At 32.5% G+C, this 22,771-nt stretch overlaps 1 protein-coding gene across 1 annotated transcript in view; it reads right to left on the bottom strand.

The window, feature by feature from the left end:
• side-II (sidestep II transmembrane protein) overlaps positions 1 to 3,169 on the bottom strand; it is a 645,324-nt gene extending 642,155 nt beyond the window's left edge. The window contains exon 1 of the mRNA XM_075294734.1: positions 1,956 to 3,169. The gene's annotated coding sequence lies outside the window, so the exon portion shown is untranslated. The remainder of the gene's footprint in view (positions 1 to 1,955) is intronic.
• Between the last annotated feature and the right edge of the window lie 19,602 nt (positions 3,170 to 22,771).

The raw sequence follows: 22,771 nt of genomic DNA, 5'->3' as shown, positions 1-22,771 counted from the left end.
CCTATAAGACTTGTCTGCAGAGTTGATCAAAATATAAACCAATTAAATAAATGAATTACACAGAAAAGTCCCTAAACTAAAATAAAAAATAACCCATGTTTATTGCTAAAAATAATTCGTTTTAGTTTATTTGTAAAGTTTTTTAAAGAATATTTCGCCAGCCTAATGAAATTTTCTTTGTTAAATGTATAAATCAAAAATTTTAAAAAATAAATATGTGTATAAATTTCAATGACTGTACAAAAATTTTCAACATAAGGGATGCAGATTAAGCAGAAGAAATGTTTCGGACATTTCTCAAAAATTGTAAGAATCAATTATATTTACTGCAAAAAAATCGTTTTAGCTTATTTTTAATGTTTTTTTTTTTTTTTTTTGTTTCTTTATTCCATGTATGCCTCAAAATGTTAAAGGACTAAATGTGGGTATAAATTTCTGTGAATAAGTTCAAAAGTAGAAATAACTTTTTGTACACTTCTGAAAAATTGTACGAATGAACTACCATATATAATATCTTTTAGCGTCAAAGATTTTAATTTTGGCTTTTATGAGAAGGAAGTATTTCGCAAAGGATACACAGAAAAAAATATCACCCAAATATTCGCAATTAAAAAGTTGATTGAAGTTAAATACTTTTTCAATTAAAATATTAATTAATACTACTAACCTTTTATTCAAACTAGAAACTTAAATCCAATTTAGTCCATGATAGAATTTTTTAAATTTTCAATTAAATTAATTAATTTATACAATTAACTTTTAAATCAAACTCGGAAGACTAAGTCAATTATGATTTTTTTTTTAATTTTTAATTAAAAATTTATTAGTAACAATCAATTTTTTAATCAAACTAAAAAGTGATTAAAAATAGTAACAGAATGTAATTGAAATATAGTATAGTGATTAAACGTTTTTTAATTAAAGAAGTAATTGAATTTTGCAACAAAATCAATTAAAAATTTAATTGAAATTTGCTAATGAAATCAATAAATTTTTAAATAAAATGTTTTTTGATACCCAACTAAAACTGTTATTGATACTATTATTTTCGTGATTGAAGACATTTCAAATAAAAAATTAATAGGATCAATTAATTTTGTGATTGCAACAAAATCAATTAAAAATTTATTGAAATTTGCTAATGAAATCAATAAATTTTTAAATAAAATGTTTTTTGATACCCAACTAAAACTGTTATCGATACTATTAATTTCGTGATTGAAGACATTTCAGTTAAAAAATTAATAGAATCAATTAATTTTGTGATTGAAGCAGAAAAAAAATCTTTATGTAGTTAAAATTTCAAAAATCTTATCAAATTCTCGTTATTTTAAAAGTGCATGATGGAAATCTCAAAAAATAAAATATAATTTAAAACAATTTCGCCCGAGGTAGTTCATTTTCCCGTGAGACAGTTCACTTATTTCTATGCAGGTCATTTGATTGTTTTTTCTTTTGATTTATTGCCTCATTCTTTCAAATAAATATTTCTCAAATTCAATGAAAACATTTTTTTATCATTATTATTATTTATTTATTTCTTTTATTATTGTAGTCTCCTATTAACTGCCATAAAAGCATGTCAGTATAGAAAAAATCTAAACTCTTTATGAGTATTTTAATTTGTCGAATAGTGTCACTAAAACAAACTTCTGTAATATGGTTTTAAACAGACACACAGACTAATCAAAATCCCATTATCCTTATTATTTAATAAAAACCAGAGACAATTTGTCGCACATAATTTCTATAAAAGCCAACTGTTTCATAAAACAAAAGTTATTTGGCAAACAAAAAAATTGTTTCAAAGTCACAGTATTATTTTGAATAGACACATTAAAAAACAAAAATTTTCAAAGAGAGTTGAATGGAAAATCACAAAAAAAAATATCATATCTTAATGAAGTTAAGTATATGGGGATGGAAATGAGTTTATATAATTTTAATATACTCACTTTATTTTAAAGTTCCGGAATGGATATTCCTTTCAAGTTAAGTTTACACTTCAACATGAATTTAAGACGATATGGAAAATTGATATGTTTGATTAAAGATAATTTTTCACACGTATATTTGCACAATATTATTTATGATACAACATTAACAATGATATTTACTATCTTGTAGACAAACCACATTTTTTTTAACTTCAACTTTAATTTTTCATAATCACCTTTGTCAAAATTAGTATGGTATTTGGTATTTTTGGTAGGATATGTGTTTTTATATGGTAATCATGAAATGCGGCATTTATTAATGTTAATTGGTAATTGGGGCCACATCAAATTTGTGTTTGTATATATAGTGATTTTTTTTTTTTGTTATAATTTTTTCATTTTGCTTTTTGTATCGTCACTAATGGCTTGAAACGTTTAGATTTATAGATTTGCTTGATAATCGTATATACGATCCATACATTGAAATATAATAAATTGCACTACATTGCCATAATAAAAATAAATCAATCATTTAGTCTATTCAACTACAGCTGAATTGAATTTGGACCAATGAAAACCACTCGTATAACATCCTTTTATTTTAAAGATATCATGGGTATTACAATGTCCTTATGATCTTTCTTTTAAACTGTTGTTTATTAATTTTTTTAGGTATCGATTGTTTCAACGAAAACTCAAAACACCAAACGCATTTCTCTTTTGCCAATGCCTGTCCGGCATGACAAATACCAAACATTTACCAGAAGACGAAAAATCACACGAAATTCTAAACGACTTACACAAAACAATTCCGCACGGGTCTAGCGAACCTGAACAACAACAACAAAACTGACAATGTTGTAATAACAATAACAAGACCGAAAAGAAAACTAGGCAATCGCCAAGAACACGCGTAAGCACGATTATTCAATGTTATGTTAACGAGGAGAAACACGAAAGAAAGTTGTAACACTGATAAACGGAGTTTAATTTTTTTTTGTTTTGGTGTTTTTCTGTTATTGCGATTTTATTTTATACACTTTATTAGAATTCTTGTGATTCACATATTTTTCTGCTCAAGTGTGAGGACTTTATAATATTTTCTTAAATTTTCATTATTGCATTTACTTTGCCACAGATTTTTTTTTCTCATCGATGCTATTTATTAACTGTTGTTTAGCTATTCAAAACCGTAAACAAGAAGTTGGCAACACTGCTACGCACACCATACAATCAACCGTCATTATTTAATATACATAACACTCCGACGGATGAGCTAAAACTGAATTTTTTGGGCAAAAGTTTTGTTGTCGCAAAGGACATCGGGTTTGTTATTGTTTCGCCGTATAACGAGCGGGGGCTGAACACTCACGCAATTGAGTAAATTCAACAGAGATTCTCTCTTTCTCACTCTCTTTCTCAATTGAATGACAACAACAAAGCACAACCTCGTGTTCGTGTTAAAGGTAGCTGGGAAAGCCAACACAAATGTGTAGTAGCATAAACAACCCCAAGAAAATTCAGATTTAGAAGCAAAGCACCCACACTCACTTAACCTAAGACAACAAAAGTCTCCACGTGTATAGCATACTCATTGAAGTTGAAGACAAGACCTTCATTACACTTCTCTTCAACCTCGTTTCTTAAAGGTAAAATTTAAAAGATAGCTCTTCGCCGTAATGCTGAATAGAAATAACATTTCTCCATACTCACAGGAAAAGCTTTCTCATTTTCTTTTATTACTCTCCGAGAAATACGAGTATTTCTTATATACCATAGCTTTTACAAATTTCGCTGATGCTTTTTATTTGCCGAATGGAGTTATAACAGAGTTATTAAACCATTAACTTAATATCCTCTCAAGAATTTGAAATATTCCCGATTGTTGTCCACAAAAACACCAAAACACTACACTACAATAACACATTTTTTTATCGATTTTATAGCTTTTTTATTCTCTTTGATTAGCATTGTAAACGTGTAAAGTCTCTTAACAAAAAAAAATGAAATAATAATGCTTTGGCATGTAACAAATCGTTGTATAGGAATATTAAGCTATAATTACAAAATAGTTAACTTAATAATTCTAATGACATTTTAAATTATATATTATATTGGATATGCTAAAATGAGTTAATGTGAAGAGATTGATTTTGAGCAAAATGATTTTACTTTAAGGCCGGTACTAATTTCGATATAATTCTACTTTTTTTTAGTTGATGCTTTCGAAGTTTTCCTTTCTATAATTTTCCAGAAATTTATAGTTCAATAATATCATTTTGCAAAAATATCATTTTGCTCTTGAAATATGTTTGATGTGATTATATTCCTAAGATAATTCCATACACCCAGAGAATGGTGTATGGAATTATCTTAGGGTATGATATACAAAATGTGTAAAAATCGGACATGATATATGGAAAAGGTTTCATCTGAACTGAATAAGGCTTCTTTTCTCATTTTGTTGGAGAAAGATTTCATTTGATTTTGTTGCAATTTGGAACTTATCTTTCAAACTACAAAACTTTCTTTAACAAGTGAAAAAAAAAATACTTATGTCGAATTTGTCGAAAAATATTTACTTATTTTTGTGAATTGGCGTGATGTCAGCGTATGTAATACTGTTTAGTTAAAAATTTCCAAAAATTCCTAAAATTAACGAAAAATTTTCTTCCTGTTGTATTCGCAGTTTTTTCAGTGTTGGGTTGAAATGCAATAAGAGGATTATGTAAATTAAAACAAAAATGTGTTTTTGAAAAAAATTATATGAAAATGATTTCAGTACTAGAGATAGGTACTATGTCCTCTTTGCGCCTTAACATTTTCGAGGTTAAATTATTAAAATCGTTTCATAACTTAACTCCACTATGAGTACAATGTTTTCATGTCCTTAAAATACGAATGTAAATTATATTTTCTCTGGTAAAAAAATCGATGAATAATGAAAGGTTTATTTACGAAGAAGAAAATTCTGTAAAACTGATACTAAATTGGATACCACACAATGAAAAAAATCGGAAAAAGTAATTAGTTAAATTGTATTTCTTAGTAAGAAAATTACGTCTTATGCCCTAGGTGAAATTTTTTGCTTCTTTAATATCACTATCAAAATATTAGAATAAAAACTCTTTGGAACAGAAAGATTTTTTTCATTGCATGGTTCATAAATTTAGAAACCCATTTATTTATTTACTTTTTTGTTTACTATACCCTCTACCATAGGATGTAGGCTGTTCTATTTTATCATATCGTTTGTAACTTATCGACATATGGGTCTCAGACCCCATAAATTATATCTTCTTAATCGTGGTGAAATTATGGAACGATATAGCGATGTCCGTCGATCTGTTGAAATCACGCTAAATTCAGAACAAAACAAGTAAGGAAAGTCTAAAGTCGGGCGGGGCCGACAATACTATACCCTGCACCACTTTGTAGATCTAAATTTTCGATACCATATCACATCCGTCAAATATGTTGGGGGCTATATATAAATGTTTGTCCCAAATACATACATTTAAATATCACTCGATCTGGACAGAATTTGATAGACTTCTACAAAATCTATAGACTCAAAATTTAAGTCGGCTAATGCACTAGGGTGGAACACAATGTTAGTAAAAAAAATATGGGAAACGTTTAAATCTGAAGCAATTTTAGGGAAACTTCGAAAAAGATTATTTATGATTTATCGCTCGATATATATGTATTAGAAGTTTAGGAAAAATAGAGTCATTTTTACAACTTTTCGACTAAGCAGTGGCGATTTTACAAGGAAAATGTTGGTATTTTGACCATTTTTGTCGAAATCAGAAAAACATATATATCGGAGCTATATCTAAATCTGAACCGATGTCAACCAAATTTGGCACGCATAGCTACAATGCTAATTCTACTCCCTGTGCAAAATTTCAACTAAATCGGAGCAAAAAATTGGCCTCTGTGGTCGTATGAGTGTAAATCGGGCGAAAGCTATATATGGGAGCTATATCTTAATCTGAACCGATTTCAACCAAATTTGGCACGCATAGCAACAATGCTAATTCTACTCCCTGTGCAAAATTTCAACTAAATCGGAGCAAAAAATTGGCCTCTGTGGTCGTATGAGTGTAAATCGGGCGAAAGCTATATATGGGAGCTATATCTTAATCTGACCCGATTTCAACCAAATTTGGCACGCATAGCTACAATGCTTATTCTACTCCCTGTGCAAAATTTCAACTAAATCGGAGTTAAAAATTGGCGTCTGTGGTCATATGGTTGAAAATCGGGCGAAAGCTATATATGGGAGATATATCTAAATCTTAACCGATTTCAACCAAATTTGGCACGCATAGCTACAATGCTAATTCTACTCCCTGTGCAAAATTTCAACCAAATTGGGGTAAAACTCTGGCTTCTGGGACCGTATTAGTCCATATCGGGCGAAAGATATATATGGGAGCTATATCTAAATCTGAACCGATTTCAATAAAATTTGACACACTTGATTATAGTACTAATTGTTCTTCTTGTGCAAAATTTTAAGCAAATTAGGGTAAAACTCTGGCTTCTGGGGCCATATAAGTCCATATCGGGCGAGATATATATATATATGGGAGCTATATCTAAATCTGAACCGATTTCTTCCAAAATCAATAGGGATCTATTCTGAGCCAAAACACATACTTGTGCCAAATTCGATTGGACTAAAACTGCGACCTAGACTTTGATTACAAAAATGTGTTCACGGACAGACGGACAGACGGACATCGCTATATCGACTCAAGAGCCCAACCTGAGCATTTTTGTCAAAGACACCATGTGTCTATCTCGTCTCCTTCTGGGTGTTGCAAACATATGCACTAACTTATAATACCCTGTTCCACAGTGTGGGTATAATTACACAAAGCTTGGCTTACGTAGGCTTATTGATATGGAATAGTATTGCAAATAGGCCATATACTTCCACTTTTAAGTATAGCCCTCATATGAACCGATCTCCAGATTTAACTCATGAGCCTTCTGGAGGAACATGTTGGTCCATATTTATATGTATTTCCTAAATAAACAGGTTTCCACATTTATCTTTTTGACCCTCATGGAGGAACAAATTTCATCTGCTCTGGTTGAAATTTGGTGTAAGATATCATGATATCATACTAACTACCATGAGATAATTGGTCCATACTCAATCTTACCCCGTCAGATGTACACTAAAGTCCACCGAAATTGGAATTAGCCAGCAATGAAACATATGTCTACACTGTAAGAAGAGTTTTCTTTTCTGAAGAACGAAATTTTAGACAAGCAAAGATTTCTTTTGATGCTAAAAAAATGTTCTTTAAAATCAAATAAAGCAGACTAAATACAATCGTTGTATTGCATATGATAAGTTTTGGGCTAAAAGAAAATACTTTATTAGAAAGGTGAAATTCGTTTGTCTAAAATTACGTTCGCTTGTGTAGAGTGGTATCTGGCACTTTCTTTTCTATATCTTTATAATACTAATTCCTTAATCTTCATGTCCAATAAACTCGCATTAAAATTGTAATAATAGGTAAAGTACTTGACTTGGACGAAGAACCAGGCTGTATTGATATCAGGCTAACAGGTATGTGAACAGAGGCACTCCCTAAGGATGAGTTCTATCACCTCTTCTTTGGAATGTTGCTATAAACAACCTTCTGGTTTCCCTAGAAAAAGAAAGGATACAAGTGGTGGCATACGCAGATGATGTGGCGCTAGCAGTCAGGGGAAAATTCCCATCCACAATCAGAGATATTATACAGAGAGCTCTCCGGATGACTGAGAAATGGGCGAAAGATAATGGTCTTGGTGTAAATCCAGCAAAGACAGAACTAGTCATGTACTGCAAAGATCGCAAAACTCCCTCGGTTACGCCCATTTCCTTAGGGGTACTGAAATTCCCTTTGGTGAGTGTGCAAAATACCTTGGCGTTATTTTGGACAGGAAGCTGAATTTTAGGCTTAATATTGAAGAGAGGGCGAGAAAAGCAACGGTAGCTTTGTACTCGTGCAAAAAGGCAATAGGAAAATAGTGGGGACCAAAATTGTGCATTGGCTATATACGGCAGTAATTAGACCTATAATGCTATATGGTGTTGTAGTCTGGTGGCCGGCACTTCAGAAACCGACTTGTTTAGATAAAGTTCAGCGTATGGCGAGCTTATGTATCTCAGCCGCATTTAGTAAGACAGGAACAGACTCCCTTAATGTCATGCTACATCTATTGCCTTTAGACATTTTGACCAAACAGTCAGCTGCAACAACGGATGTGCGGTTGCGCGAGCTATCGCTGTGGTCGGAAAAAATGCACGGTCATAGTTCGGTCCTCAAAGTAATACCAGATGTGCCTAACGTGGTGGATTACACCCTGGCAAAACCACTTTTCGAAAAAAAGCTTGAAACTCTAATTCCCAACAGTGAGGCGTGGTGTACACAGACCCCGGGGAATAAAAGATATATAGATTTCTCTACTGATGGCTCCAAATTGAATGGACAAGTGGGGTTCTGAGTATATTCTAAATATCTGGAAATTCGAATAGCGAAAAGATTACCTAATCACTGTAGTGTTTTTCAGACTGAAATATTGGCAATAAGAGAGGTGGTGAATTGGCTGAGAAGTAATGTTCCAACAAATATTGGCATTAATATATACTCAGACAGTCAACCTGCAATAAAATCCTTGGACTCTGTGTTCCTTAACTCGAAAACGGCCATAGACTGCCGCAAATCTCTCAACGAGATGGCAGTACAATATTCACCTAATATGGGTGCCTGGCCATAGGAACATACCGGGGAACTGCGAAGCAGATGTGCTAGCAAGGCTAGGAACTACCTTACATATTCCAGGGGAACTAGAATCTGTTGGTATGCCTCTGGTCACCTGCAAGCTCTTACTGCGTGAGAAGGCTGTTATGATGGCCAATATTCGATGGGGCAATTGCAAGGGTTGTAACGACACCAAGCAAATATGGCCCCATTTAAACTTAAACCGCACACTAGATATGCTATTGTTCTCAAGGCGTCAGATAGCACTCCTGATATCTGCTATAACGGGTCGCTGCCTGATAGGCGAATTTGCAAAAACTATAGGTGCGAAGTATAATGACTATTGTATAAGTTGTCATGATGTGGAGGAAAAGGAATCAATTAAACACCTCTTGTGTGAGTGTCCTGCTTTTTGTGTAAGGCGTAAGCGAATTTTAGGAGCATATAGTTTTAGATTACTGGCGGACCTGGAAAACGTTAACTTAAGCAGTTGGTTAATGTTTTTGGAGCAATCTGGTTGGTTCCACAAAAGTAAATAATAGAGAAGGTTCAGTGGTTAAGACTAGAAGTGCCCATATGTAATAGGTACTTTTAGTTAAATGTGGTATCACAATGGACAGAATAGTCTAAGTGAGCCTGAAATTTAATCGGGCTGCCACTTTAACCTAACCTAACCTAATCAGGCTAACATAAAAAAGTATTTTCTTTAGAACAAAGAAGAAAATCATTGGCGCCAAATCGTGGCCATTTTAACCATACTGTAGCTCATTCTTACTATTTTTGAGAATCGTACGAAAATGTTATTTTGCTTTAGTTCAAATTGTGCCTTTTTATCTAACATATATTCTACATGGACTAACTTGAACCTTCAGCCATTTATATTCTTTTAAATTATAAAATTGAAACTATCTAAGGAGTATATTTTTAATATTTTGCCCAAATATGTTGGAAATTTGTATACAGAAATTAAAGAAGATATACATAAATGAATATATCTTACTAGTATATAGCTTTAAATCAATGTTCTTATTTCATAGTGGAAATCGTCTCAATCACTGTTACTCTTCTTGGATCAGTTATTTTAAAACAATGAGAAATATTTTGGATAAAGTCCCTTTAAGCTGTAATACGAGACGCGGGAGAAGATAATCTTTTCATTCTCCTTTGTTTTTGTTAATCACTGCCAAACATGCACTTTGATGTCAATCACACAAAAATTTGCTGTAATAACCTTTTATATAAATTATATTATGAAAGTTTATTTTAGCATTTGAGCTTTTAAGTTGCAGTCTGTGCAAATTACTTTTGGGCTAACATAAATGCTTTTTAACAGCAATGTAATGGTTCTTGTAGCTGGGAACAGCTCAACTGCTATTCCCTTCTTATGTTAAGGGAAATTGTGGTTTGCAGTAGTATACCAGTTTTGGTGGTGGAAATAAAAAAGACGCCCAATTACTTATGTTGGATAATTGCAAAGCAAAATAGATTGCACACAGGGAGTTTCACCAAAAAGTACAAATTCTTTGAATAATATATAAATGTAAATGATTAACACTGAGGTCAGTAACGGCTCAGGTTGTAGCCTGTTAAATTTATTTTTTAATCTTATGGTTGTTATAGATTAATTCTAAGGGTTTAATCCACGGGATTAAATCACGGTTGCCAATAGAGTCAAAAAGAATCTACCTAAATTTAAATAAAATTTTACCAAAAATCTACAAAGTTTAAAAGTTTTTTATTAAATTTTTGTGGTTAGTATAAAAAAACTGTTTTTTTTTAAGAATGCCCAAAGATTTTGTCTTTACATTAGAAATTTTGGTATTGATTCCGAGCCAAAGAATCGGAGAATACAAGTAGGGATACTTTTCAGACACAATTCTCTTTTAAATTTGGGTTTTGTGTACTTGCTCCTAGGAAGCAAAGTTTAATTTTTCGCTTTTTTCTTCATATGCTATCAAAGTCCTTTGAAAACGAGTTAACGACAACCGTATTTTCCAAATTAAGACTCGACTTCCGGTAGAAATGCGTCTTCTATGCTAAACAAAATTTGCATTCGTATTTTAAAGACATGAAATCTTTGACCTCACTACAATATTTTTTCAGTGTATTAAAGACAATTTGTTGAATTGTAAATAAAGGGTGATACGGTCAAAATTTGGTCAAGGGAAAACGCGTGTAAATCGGTGAAATCGTTTATTTAAAAAATCAAATTAAATTTCTTCTTCTTGCTTGGACGGAATTTTGACAACTGAAGAGTGAATTCCAAAATCAAAATAGGAGCAACATTCTACACACACACACCTTCAAAATGAGGGGTGTTCAGGTTTTTTAAATGCAAAATTGAGAGAAATACGTCAAGCTTATATTGACCAAATTTTGACCGTATCACACTTTATGTCGAATTGTCAAAAATAGGTTAGTATTTATTTTGAGGAGGTTGCATCTTTGGTATAATTTTTTTTTAAATAAAGATTTTTTTGTTGTTTTGAAGTATATATTACTAGTTGACATTTATTATACCCTCCACCACAGGATGGATGGTATATTAACTTTGTTATTCCGTTTGTAACACATCGAAATATTGCTCTAAAACCCCATAAAGTATATATATTCTGGGTCGTGGTGAAATTCTGAGTCGATCTGAGCATGTTTGTCCGTCTGTTGAAATCACGCTAACTTCCGAACGAAACAAGCTATCGAAGTGAAACTTGGCACAAGTAGTTGTTATTAATGTAGGTCGGATGGTATTGCAAATGGGCCATATCGGTCCAATTTTACGTATATTTAGCCCCCAAATAAACGGACCCCCAAGTTTGGCTTCCGGGTCCTCTACGAGAATCAAATTTCAACCGATCCGGCTGAAATTTGATACATGGTGTTAGTATATGGTCTCTAATGAACATGCAAAAATTGGTCCATATCGGTCCATAATTATATACAGCCTCCATATAAACCGATCACCAGATTTGACCTCCGGAGCCTCTTGGAAGACCAAAATTCATCTGATTCAGTCGAAATTTGGTACGTGGTGTTAATATATGGCCTCAAACACCCATGAAAAAATTGGTCGAAATCGGTCCATAATTATATATAGGCTCCATAAAAACCGATCCCCAGATTTGCCCTCCGGAGTCCCTTGGAAGAGCAAAATTCATCCGTTTCGGTTGAAATTTGGTACGTGATGTTAGTATATGGTATTCAACAACCATGCAGGAATTGGCTCATATCAGTCCATAATTATATATAGCCTCCATATGAACCGATCCCCAGATTTGACCTCCGGTGCCTTTTGGAGAAGCAATTATTCATCCGATCTGGTTGAAATTTGGTACGTGGTGGTAGTATATGATATTTAACAACCATGCCAAAAGTGGTCCATATCAGTCCATTATCATATATAGCCCCCTTTTAAACCGATCCCGAGATTTGGGTTTGGAGCCTCTTGGAGAAGCAAATTTCATTCGAGTCAGTTGAAATTTGGAACATTGTTCTAGTATATGGCTGTTAACAACCATGCCTAACTAGGTCCATATCGGTCTGTTTGGGTGAAACAGGTTACTGGTGGAGTCAGCGGGGATAAGCTGGAGTCACTGATACCTCCACAAAATGGACAGAGAAAACATGGAGCAAACCACCATATGGTTTTTATATAAATTTGGAGTCGTCGCTCACAGAATAGTCGATCGAAGACGAAATTAGAAGAAGACACAGAAAAATATAACACAGGAATTAATTAGTGGACTGTATTGATGGATTTTATTTCTGTGAAATAATTCTTACCAATATGGTATGCAGTACATACTACGTAAGTAACAAAATGTGAAGGAAGTAATGTTCTTCAAAATGGCCTAGTGCTCACGTGGTTAAAAAATTGTTTTATTATGTACCTGATTGGGGGCCACCGTGGTGCAATGGTTAGCATGCCCGCCTTCCATACACAAGGTCATGGGTTCGATTCCTGCTACGACCGAACACCAAAAAGTTTTTCAGAGGTGGATTATCCCACCTCAGTAATGCTGATGACATTTCTGAGGGTTTCAAAGCTTCTCTAAGTGGTTTCGCTGCAATGTGGAACGCCGTTCGGACTCGGCTATAAAAAGGAGGTCCCTTGTCATTGAGCTTAACATATAATCGGGCAGCACTCAGTGATAAGAGAGAAGTTCACAACTGTGGTATCACAATGGACTTAATAGTCTAAGTGAGTCTGATACATCGGGCTGCCACATAACCTAACCTAACCTAAGTATCTGATTACTTATTTGTCGATATTACACCGTAGGCAGAATGAAAGTTAGAGATTTATTTACTACGCTGGGGATTCATAAAATACCTATACATAACTTTTTTGTCTAATATATACCACGTATGGAATAACTCACAATTTAGAAAATGTTTTAATATACTACAACTCAAGTAATTCGATTGTGGATGACAGTCTTTGATAGAAGTTTCTAAGTTTTCTCACAAAAATTAATGATGATACAGCCCCAATGTTGCTCCTGAGCAACTTGGTTGATTAGCGATACTATATCACTCATGACTGCACTTAAATTTCAAATCTATCGCTTTATTGGTTAATTGAAAATGTTTTGGTTAATATAAAATGAGAATATTGCATATCAGCCACCCTGAACTACACAAAAATGTCTTTCTTTGTCCTTACGACAAAAGTTTTATTCATTATGGTGACGGCCAAATTTGTTTTGTTTTTACCGATGTAGCCAGCGCGTTATTACCGTTTCGATTAGCTCCTTCTACCGTTATATACTTATACATATATAATTCTCGTGCATTGAATGTTCTCTCATCCATGCAAAATAAACAATTAGTTAATATTGGAATCTAAATCCAACCCTGAATCTGAGTTCATTTTATGGAAAATTGCACATTCCATTGTCTCATAACTATATGAAGAATCCAAAATGCATCATATATTCTCAAGTAATTGAGAAATGTGGTGAGAAAGTCATCTTTTCTCTATTGCCATGCATTCTTCTGCGTTTTTTCTCCCTCTCTCTGAGAATTTATCATTTCCCATTATGTATAGGAATTTGTTTAAAATATGTAATATTCCGCTTTTTTTCAAAATAATTTGTGGTCTACGTTTATTATAAAGTCTTCGCTATTAGAAAGATAATTATGCTATAACGCAACATGGGTATTAGGATTTTTTCCCGGGAATTTGCTATTTTTTCGCTCCCGCTTTCCCGGGAATGAAGTGCGGGAATTCTCGGGGAATTTTCTTTACAATATTTTATATATAATAGAGGGTTTTTGTGCCACATGACAGATGAAATCTAGTTAAAGTGGATTTTGGAAGTGTCATGTGAATGACTACGGTACCAAACAGTAGTAGTTGCCTTGTGGGACATACACATAGTCGTGGGTTCTAGCCCAGATTCTAATGGGCTCCCAATTGTTAAAAAGAAGATTGCGCTTCCCAATTTATGATTGGCATATTTCTGTAAACCGACATTCTCATAGACTGAGTAAAGGCCTGGTTATGCATCTAAAAATGTAGCGTAGCCGTAGCATAATGGAAATGTATGATTTTTTGGCGATTAGCCAACTTGAAAAAAAACGTACCAACAAGACCAGGCAGAAAAAAAGTTTCTTTTTTTACATTTAAAATGAATTTCACGAAAAATAATTATTTCTCATCGTCCATTTTAACCGAGAACAACACAATACTACATTTTTAATGAAATAAAAAATCGCATTTTCTTCTTTCAATCGATGACGCTTGTTTTTTGATCAGCTGATACGACAACGACACGTAGATGTTTGTTTTTTTTTCTGAATCTTACGACACGTTTACGTTGTGCAAACGTTGGGTAATCGTTTGTATGAGCTGTCGTAGTTATATCAAAAACAAACAACTGACATGCTACACTACGCTTACGACCCGTTTTTGGATGCATAACCAGCCCTTAAACCTTTATAAACAAAAGGACATTTTAATTTATGTGACACACATTTGCAATTGTATAATTTCATAATTATTTCAAGAATATTTCTGTGTAATATAAAAAAAAAGCCCGCTTTCCCGAGAATGAAAAAGTCCGGGAAAAAGAAAACCCTAATGGGTTAAATTGTTTCAAAAGCCTACAACCTTACATTTCCTTCTATATCGATATAATTCAGCAATGACATATATTGAATTGAATTGCATTTTTTTCTAAATTTGCTTGTTTGGTGGTCACTTAATACTAAGAGTAACGTATGTACTCAATTTATATTCAATATTTAAAAAAAAGGAAAAGCACAAACAGTGTCTTTGTGTTTCTTTCTCCATTTTTTCCCCTTTATATTTAAAAATCCAATTTATTTTAAAATATAAATGAAAGAGAATACAGCATAGATACATACGGGGTTTTGTACTTTTTGTCCATTGTTTTCGAATCCCCTCTTTATTCTTTAATTCAAAAAAAAATGCAAACTACAATAATAGCCCAAGACTCTACACATACGGGTAAGATACGGTGATGCAACAAAAAGGGAAGTTTTTTTTTTTGTGTTTTATTTGAATTCTATTAAGTTTTGTCTCATTCACTGAGGCATGTGCTACAGGAACTTTTCCAATGCTTTTTGGTATTGGCTGTCCAGCAATTTCGCTTTGAAATCGTTATTTGGAAAATGTTTTGTAATTCTTGCTTATGAGAAGGATGCAATTTCATTTTGATTTGTCTTTTGTTTATCATTGGCTTTGTTTTCGTTACGAAATCTGCACTACTAGGCAGATCACATATGGGGCATTGAATTTAAAACACAAACTTGAATTTGCAATAGACTAAATTCTAATTTCTTAATTTTATCTTCTAATATATAAAAATAAGTTGGGTTTCCTACCTGACGCCCCAGAACGCACGAACCGATTTCCACGGTTTTGCATTCGTTGGAAAGGTCTCGGGCTCCGTAAGGTTTATAGCAAAGAAAATTCAAGAAAAGTGGGAAAATCTTTTTGTACATACAGCGCCCATTACAAAAATTTATAATTTGAATTCATCGCAGCTGGTTTGTTATAAAATAATTTTATTTTTCCACATGATGAAAATAGGGTACCTCATTTTGTGATGCCTGGTGGGGGAGGAGGACATCCCCCTTGCCAGACTTTTTCAAAATTGGGCCAAAGTTCTCCAATTTGGGAAAAACTTCTAAGGAAAGTTAGGGGTGATAAATATCTAGACAAAGACGATATTTGATCGCGGAGGTGGACCACCCCTTTTTTATTTAAATTTTTATTTAAATTAAGTAAAAAACAAAAATTCTGTGATTTACTGGAGATTTACAGAGAACACGCCTTGATGTTATGAATTTATTATAAGGTACCTGATTTTTTAATATTTGGACGAGAAGGGGGACCTCCCCTAGCCTGACTTTTTGAAAATTGTAACAAAATTATCCGATTTGCTTGAAATTTCCTGGGAAGGGGCGTCTTGACAAAGAACAACTACTTAATTTTTCGATATTTGGTCGGGGAGGAGCCTCCCCTTTGTCCGACTTTTTTTAAAGTACAGTGAAAAAACTACAATTTGTCGACTTATTGAAATTTTACGGAGAACTTGGGGGAGTTTTTCAAATTTATATGAGTTATATGATTTTTTAATATTTGGTCGGGGAAAAATAAAAAGGCACAGTACATGCTGTGAAACAATTAAACTTTTCAAATTTACTAGAAATTTACAGAGAATGTAGGGTAGGTTATATTGTTATAATGGATATCTGATTTTTTGGGACGTCTAACAATATACGATATATCATTTTTCGATATTGGGACGAGAAGGAGACCTCCTCTAAAACTGAAAAAAACTAGAATTCTCAAGTTTACCTGAATTTCACAAAGGCCGTAGGGGAAGGTTGTGAAATCAATATGGTGTACTTGATTTTTGGGCATTTGGACGGGAACATACTCCTTGCGTCACACTTTGATACTTGAAGGAAAGTTTACAGATTTTCTTGAAATTTGCAAAGAAAGTGGCGTCCATTTACAAAAAAAAAATAGAGCAAAATCTAACCTTCTCTGTACTTAAAATTGGAGAAGATGATTAAATTTATACAGGGTACATGATTTTTCGATGTCTGGTTGGGTAAGGGGAATAGTGAAGTTGGGTAGTTTGTGAAAAGAATATAGGGTACAATATATGGTCGGGGAAGGGGGGAGGTCCCTTTTGCCCAATTTTTTGAAAATAGAAAGAAAGAGGATTGTCGATATAAGGGAACTATTTCTGTATATAAACGAAAAAGCAAGTAGTCCGATTTTTTGAAATGTACGGGACACATGTGTGGAAACCATGGAGTGATTAATCAGTACTTCAGTTTTTGTACCCGGCTTTCCCTGACCCTACTCTTTAAAAGAGTTCACATCATTTCGTATTTGTTTTCTGATCGAAGGATATGGTTGACTAAGTTAACGATAATATGCTTCGGGAGGCGCAGCGAAGCGGGCCGGGTTACGCTAGTATTCTATAAAAATATATCAGAATGTTCGTACATTTACAAAAGCATAAATGATTTAAATTCTGCTGCTGTCCCAATGGCAGAAAATAAGTGCTTCTTTAAGAAACAAAAACAGGAAAATATCTAGCTTTAAAACTATACTCTATAAATTTAAAATTAGGATACAAATATAATTTATCGAAGTTTCTGTCCCATTTTCCGATATATAAACAAAGGTTTTCAAAGGTTCAAATAAATGTCAGTTCAAATAAATGTCAAATCCAAATTATAACAAACAAGTGAGTAAAGTAGAAATTCGGGATGAGCCGACTATATTATACCCTAAACCAACCCTGGTGAATTAGTTGACATTTGTGGGGTATCATTGAAATAGGGTTGGATAAAAACGTATTTCCTTACTTAAGAAAATTAAGAGGTACCTTTATCTCAATCTGAATAGAAACACTTGATATTAGGAGCTATACTTGATTTCACACCTACAGAGTTAGTATGCCACTAATATTGAGCTCATTATTACAAAAGACGAAATCGCTCAAGTAATGGGGGCTAATGTAGACAAATTGGTGAAAGTCGGGCAATATATTTATGTAAGAGCTACATGTAATTCTACATACGATTGGCTAATACATCAACGTTTGAAATTTGAGTTACATTGGTTAATAAATAAGAGTATTATGGCCAAATTTGCAAAATCGAACGATGCATATATATTGGAGCCATATTTAAATATTAACCGATTTAGATGGTTTTTGGCACATACACAGAAAAAAAGTGTCTCGTAAATTTAAGAAAATTTTTACAATAATTTATTACAAGAATTTTCCAGAATTTTAGTTCATTTTTCGTATCTTTAACGAAAATTAACTACTCGAAAGGAAATTTTACAAATTTTAAGTAGCAATCGTTTAGTTCATAGCCTACAAAATACGATGGAATTTTCCTTAAAAATGTTCTTAACTGGTAGTTAAAAATTCTTTCGTCATACTATAAAACTACTTATGAAATGTAAAATACTTTCTAAATAATAAGTGTAATTTATTATAAAGAGTTTTTGTATGAGAAAATATTTTTTTACGAAAATTGAACTTGAAAGCGGATAGCAAATTCTTACTGGCAATTCCTATAGTTAATAATAGTTGGTAATGGTTTCTTAATGAAATATTTTTAGTCCACATGTAATTAAATTTATAGACATTTTCGTCAAAAATGGGTAGATATAATTTCATGAAGTTTTTGCTAATTTTAAGTTAAACGTTTCATCGTTCTTATACTGATATGCATTTAAGAGTATTGTTTTTAGAGTAAATTGTGGACAGATGCGATGAACTAATGCATAGTACATAGATCTTTCTCGTCAAAGTGAAATATGTTTAATGTAAAGATGATGTTACTTGAAATTTTTTTGAGAGTGAGAGCATGCAATGCAATAATGAGAAATGGTAGCGAGTGATGGGGATGTTGTGTATATCTGAGCGTGGGGTTGTTTTTATTTTTGTTCTTTCAGTGGTTTGTGTGTGTGTGTGTGTTTATTATTCGCGAATGGTTTATTTGTCTGGATGAGGTGTTGTTTTCAATGAAGGCACATGTGTTTTTGTTGTTGTAGACATGTTTTGGTTTTGCTTGGTTTTGTTTGGCATGCTTCAGTTGTATAGTTGCCGTTGGCGTGGGCTGTTGCACCTTTTTAGCAAGTATGTAGCAAGGGAATATAAAGGTATGGAATATTTTGGATTTCTGAGACATATATTGGTGTTTGTTTATTAAAACGTTTAAATGAAAGTTATTAATAGGGCTGTTTTCTTTTTGCACTGGATACAACATTTGTATGGGCTATCCAGACATCGTTGCACTGGTGTTCTATCCAGAACATCTCATCAGTGCAAGTCGCGCCGATCTTGCCAGATTGTGTTTTGATAAAGTGACGATTCATCGATTCACAATAGCACTTTATTGTGACTAATTTACGGAAAAACATGTAATTCAAAGTGGTATAGTGTCATAAATAATCTCAGCAGTAAATATTTATTACTAATTGGAGTATTTCATACATTAAAAAAGCAAGATTTCACTTCTTTTCTGTGATTGTTTTTAAATAGCTGATGACAGTGTTGCATATTTTTGGAGATGTCCTGGATAAACGAGTACTCTGTTTTCTTTTAGTCCTTCACGGCTTAGGGTATCCAGTGCTAAAAGAAAACAGCCCAAATATTTTAGCGATGAGGTGTACAATGGCGAAGTGATGATCAGTAGCTTAGAAAAAAGTTATTAAGAATGTTCAATATTTAGAAAAAAATGCCGAAATGGAAAGTATATTGAAATTGTTTTATCTAATTTAATTTTTATTATTCAATGTAAAAAATAAATATTCAATTTCAGAGTAACTCCAGATGAATTTGGAAAATTGCTTGTTACACCTCAGCCTATAGTTTAATCATAAATAGGTAAGTGTTATTTTTTCAATGTGGTTTTCTTTTAAAAAATAATATTCTTTATGTATATTATTATTTGCTATTCTCCTCAGCGTATAGTTTAATAGAGAAGTGGTAAGATTTCTTTTAAAAATTGGCTTTCTTTTCACTAGAATATTTACGTTTTTATGACCTTTTTATTATCAAAATTACAGGTTTTTAATACCTTATTTTAGTATTACTTTAATCAAATATTTTTGGAAACCAATTTAATATTTTTAATGTAAAAAACAAATATTTAATTTCAGAATAACAATTTGGAAACATTTTATGAATTGGTAAGCTTTCTTTAACATTCTTTTAACCAGAATATTTACTTTTTTTATGCATATTATTTCTTTAATTAGATTTTTTGGAAACCAATTTAATGTTTTTTATTTAATGTAAAAAATAAATATTTAATTTCAGAGTAACCCCAAATGAATTTCGAAAACTTTTTAACCTCAGCGTACATTGTAATAGAGAATTGGTGAGTTTAATACTAAAACTTTGGCTTTCTTTTAACAAGAATATTTATTGTATTTTGTCCTTCACATCGATAACAACACAATTTTATGAGTTAATATATTACTTAATTCATTATTTCTCTAATTGTTTCAGGTACAAACTTTATGAGGTACGTTTATCTAAGAAAAGTTGAATTCCTTACACCATTTAAAAAAATGCCCCCAAATATGGTAAGTTACAAGCTAATTTAAAGAGCTAAAAAATTATATTTTATTACATGTTAATTTTCCATTATTCCTTCCATTTTTTTCAGCAAGATATGTGAAAAATATACTTACGATGAATAAAAAACTAAGGAAAAGTCAAAATGTCCAAAAAGCGAGTTAAAATAAACTACTTTCTTGTTCCACGTGGTCATAATTTTTATTCACAAAAACATTGTATTAAGAACTTTCATCATAAGTTTTTATAATAAACTACTTTTGCTTAAAGAAGGTTTAATTTTATTGTATGCAAATTTTCATAATATTAAAACGGTTTGTTGTTCCTTTAATTATTTAATTTCTCTGTACTGTGGAATGATTGATTTAAAAATAGTTTAGTCGTCGACATTTTAAAGAGACTGTTAACGAATTTTTATTATCAGGTTTGCCAAAAAATAAGCAAGTAAACCAAAATAATACTGACTTTTTAACTTGGTAGGGGTATATAACTCTTATGGTTTTGTAAAAATGAACTAAAGTACAATGTTATAGATGAACTAAAATTTAAGAGAATTATAAACTAGACAAGTTGAAAAAAATCTTAAGGGCTAAATCATGGTCAATATTACTACAGTTTAGTTCATTTTGCAATGGAAAAGGGTTCACTGTTTTTTCAGTGTATAGTCAGTGCTATAGAAGATGCGAGTAAGCCAACTTTGAGTAAGACCGGTTAATAAATAAGGGTTTTATGGCCAAATTTGGGAAAATCGGGCGATACATATATATGGGAGCTATATCTAAATCTGAACCGATTTCGATGAAATGCACACTTAACGGAAGGTGAAAAAGATTAACATACTTCGTGCCAAATTTGAAGACAATCGGTTAGTATAGAAGCGCACTATGACCCCTTTGGCCGAAATCGGGCAATACATATATATGTGAGTTATATCTATGTTTGATCCGAATTTTCCCAATTTCAATAGGGTTCGTCCTTGTGCAAAAAAAAACACCGTGTACCAAACTTCATCAAAATTGGTTGATAAATGCGACCGGAATCCTGCAAACACCAAATATACGGACGGACAAATATACTTTGTGGGCTATTATTTAGGCTATTATGGTAAAAATTTTGGAAAATCGGGCGATACATATATATGGGAGCTATATCTAAATCTGAACCGATTTGGATGATTCTTTAAAGGTCCACTTAGTCCTATAGAACATTAAATGTAGCCAACTTTGAGTAAAATTGGTTAATAAATAAGGGTTTTATGGCAAAAATTAAAAAATAGGGTGATACTCGTACATATATATTGGAGCTATATCTAAATCTGAACCCATTTGGATGATTTTTCACAATACAAATGCAGTGGATTAGATTATTTTTTACCAAATTTGACGCCGATCTGTTAGTAAAAAAGCGCAATCTGTCCCCATTTGTCGAAATCGACCGATGCATATAGGTATATGGGATCTATATCTATATGTGAACCAAGTTTTTTTCACATTCAATATCGATCGCCCTTGTGCCAAAAATGCGATTTGCCAAATTTCATCGAAATCGCTTAATAATTGCGACTTTAATCCTTTGTACAACCAGTACATGGACAGACAAACACCAAGAGCTAGGTCAGCTCACGAGGTGATTTTGGGTTTTTGGCAGATCAGAGTCATTATACCCTGACCACCATGCGGTTTGAGGTATACATTTTTTCTTCCAAAAAAATTTTAGTTTGGACCAAAAAAGGAATATTCCAACTTCCATCAAAAAAGAGCATGTGGTATTGCAATGTACTTTGATAGTCCGTGTCAAAGGAAAGTAAAAACAAGTAAGTAAAGTCTAAAGTCGGGCGGAGCCGACTATATTATACCCTTCACCACTATGTAGGCAAAAATTTGTGTTACCATCTCAACTACTTAAAATTTGCTGGGAGCTATATAAAAGTTTGCATTTCCAGATACAAATACTCTTAATGGAAACAATTTTTTGTACTTCTACAAAAACTCTAGAATTAAAATTTAAATCGGATAACGCCCTGAGATGAAACACAATGTTAGTAAAAAATATGGGAAATATGAAGCGAGAGAAATTTTAATGCAATTGTACAAAAGAGATTTATGATTTTTCAGGCGATACATATGTATTCGAGATATAGCACAATTAGAGTAATATTTACAATTTTTGCTACACACAGAGAAGAGACTGGTTGGAATTCGGTTGTAGCTAGAAACATTCTATATTTAGATATATATGTATAAGTTGTTCATATCAATTTTCAGTACTTACATGTATTTGTTCGTACTTATAACCATTTGGTGAGATTTTCAACAGATTTTCTGTCGTGTCACCAGAAAAATGGTTGCGCCAATCAAATCTACCTCATTTTAATAATTTTGATTCAAAATGGTTGATACGACCAACCGTAAAAACATTTCTTAACTATCAGTTTGTACCCACCATGTGCATATAGTAGTTACAGCCGAAT

Source organism: Haematobia irritans, chromosome 2 (assembly GCF_050003625.1).
Source record: "Haematobia irritans isolate KBUSLIRL chromosome 2, ASM5000362v1, whole genome shotgun sequence".
Classification (NCBI taxonomy): Eukaryota; Metazoa; Arthropoda; class Insecta; order Diptera; family Muscidae; genus Haematobia; species Haematobia irritans.
The sequence above is the reverse complement of the archived record's forward strand: the minus strand, read 5'-3'. Positions and strand labels throughout refer to the sequence as shown.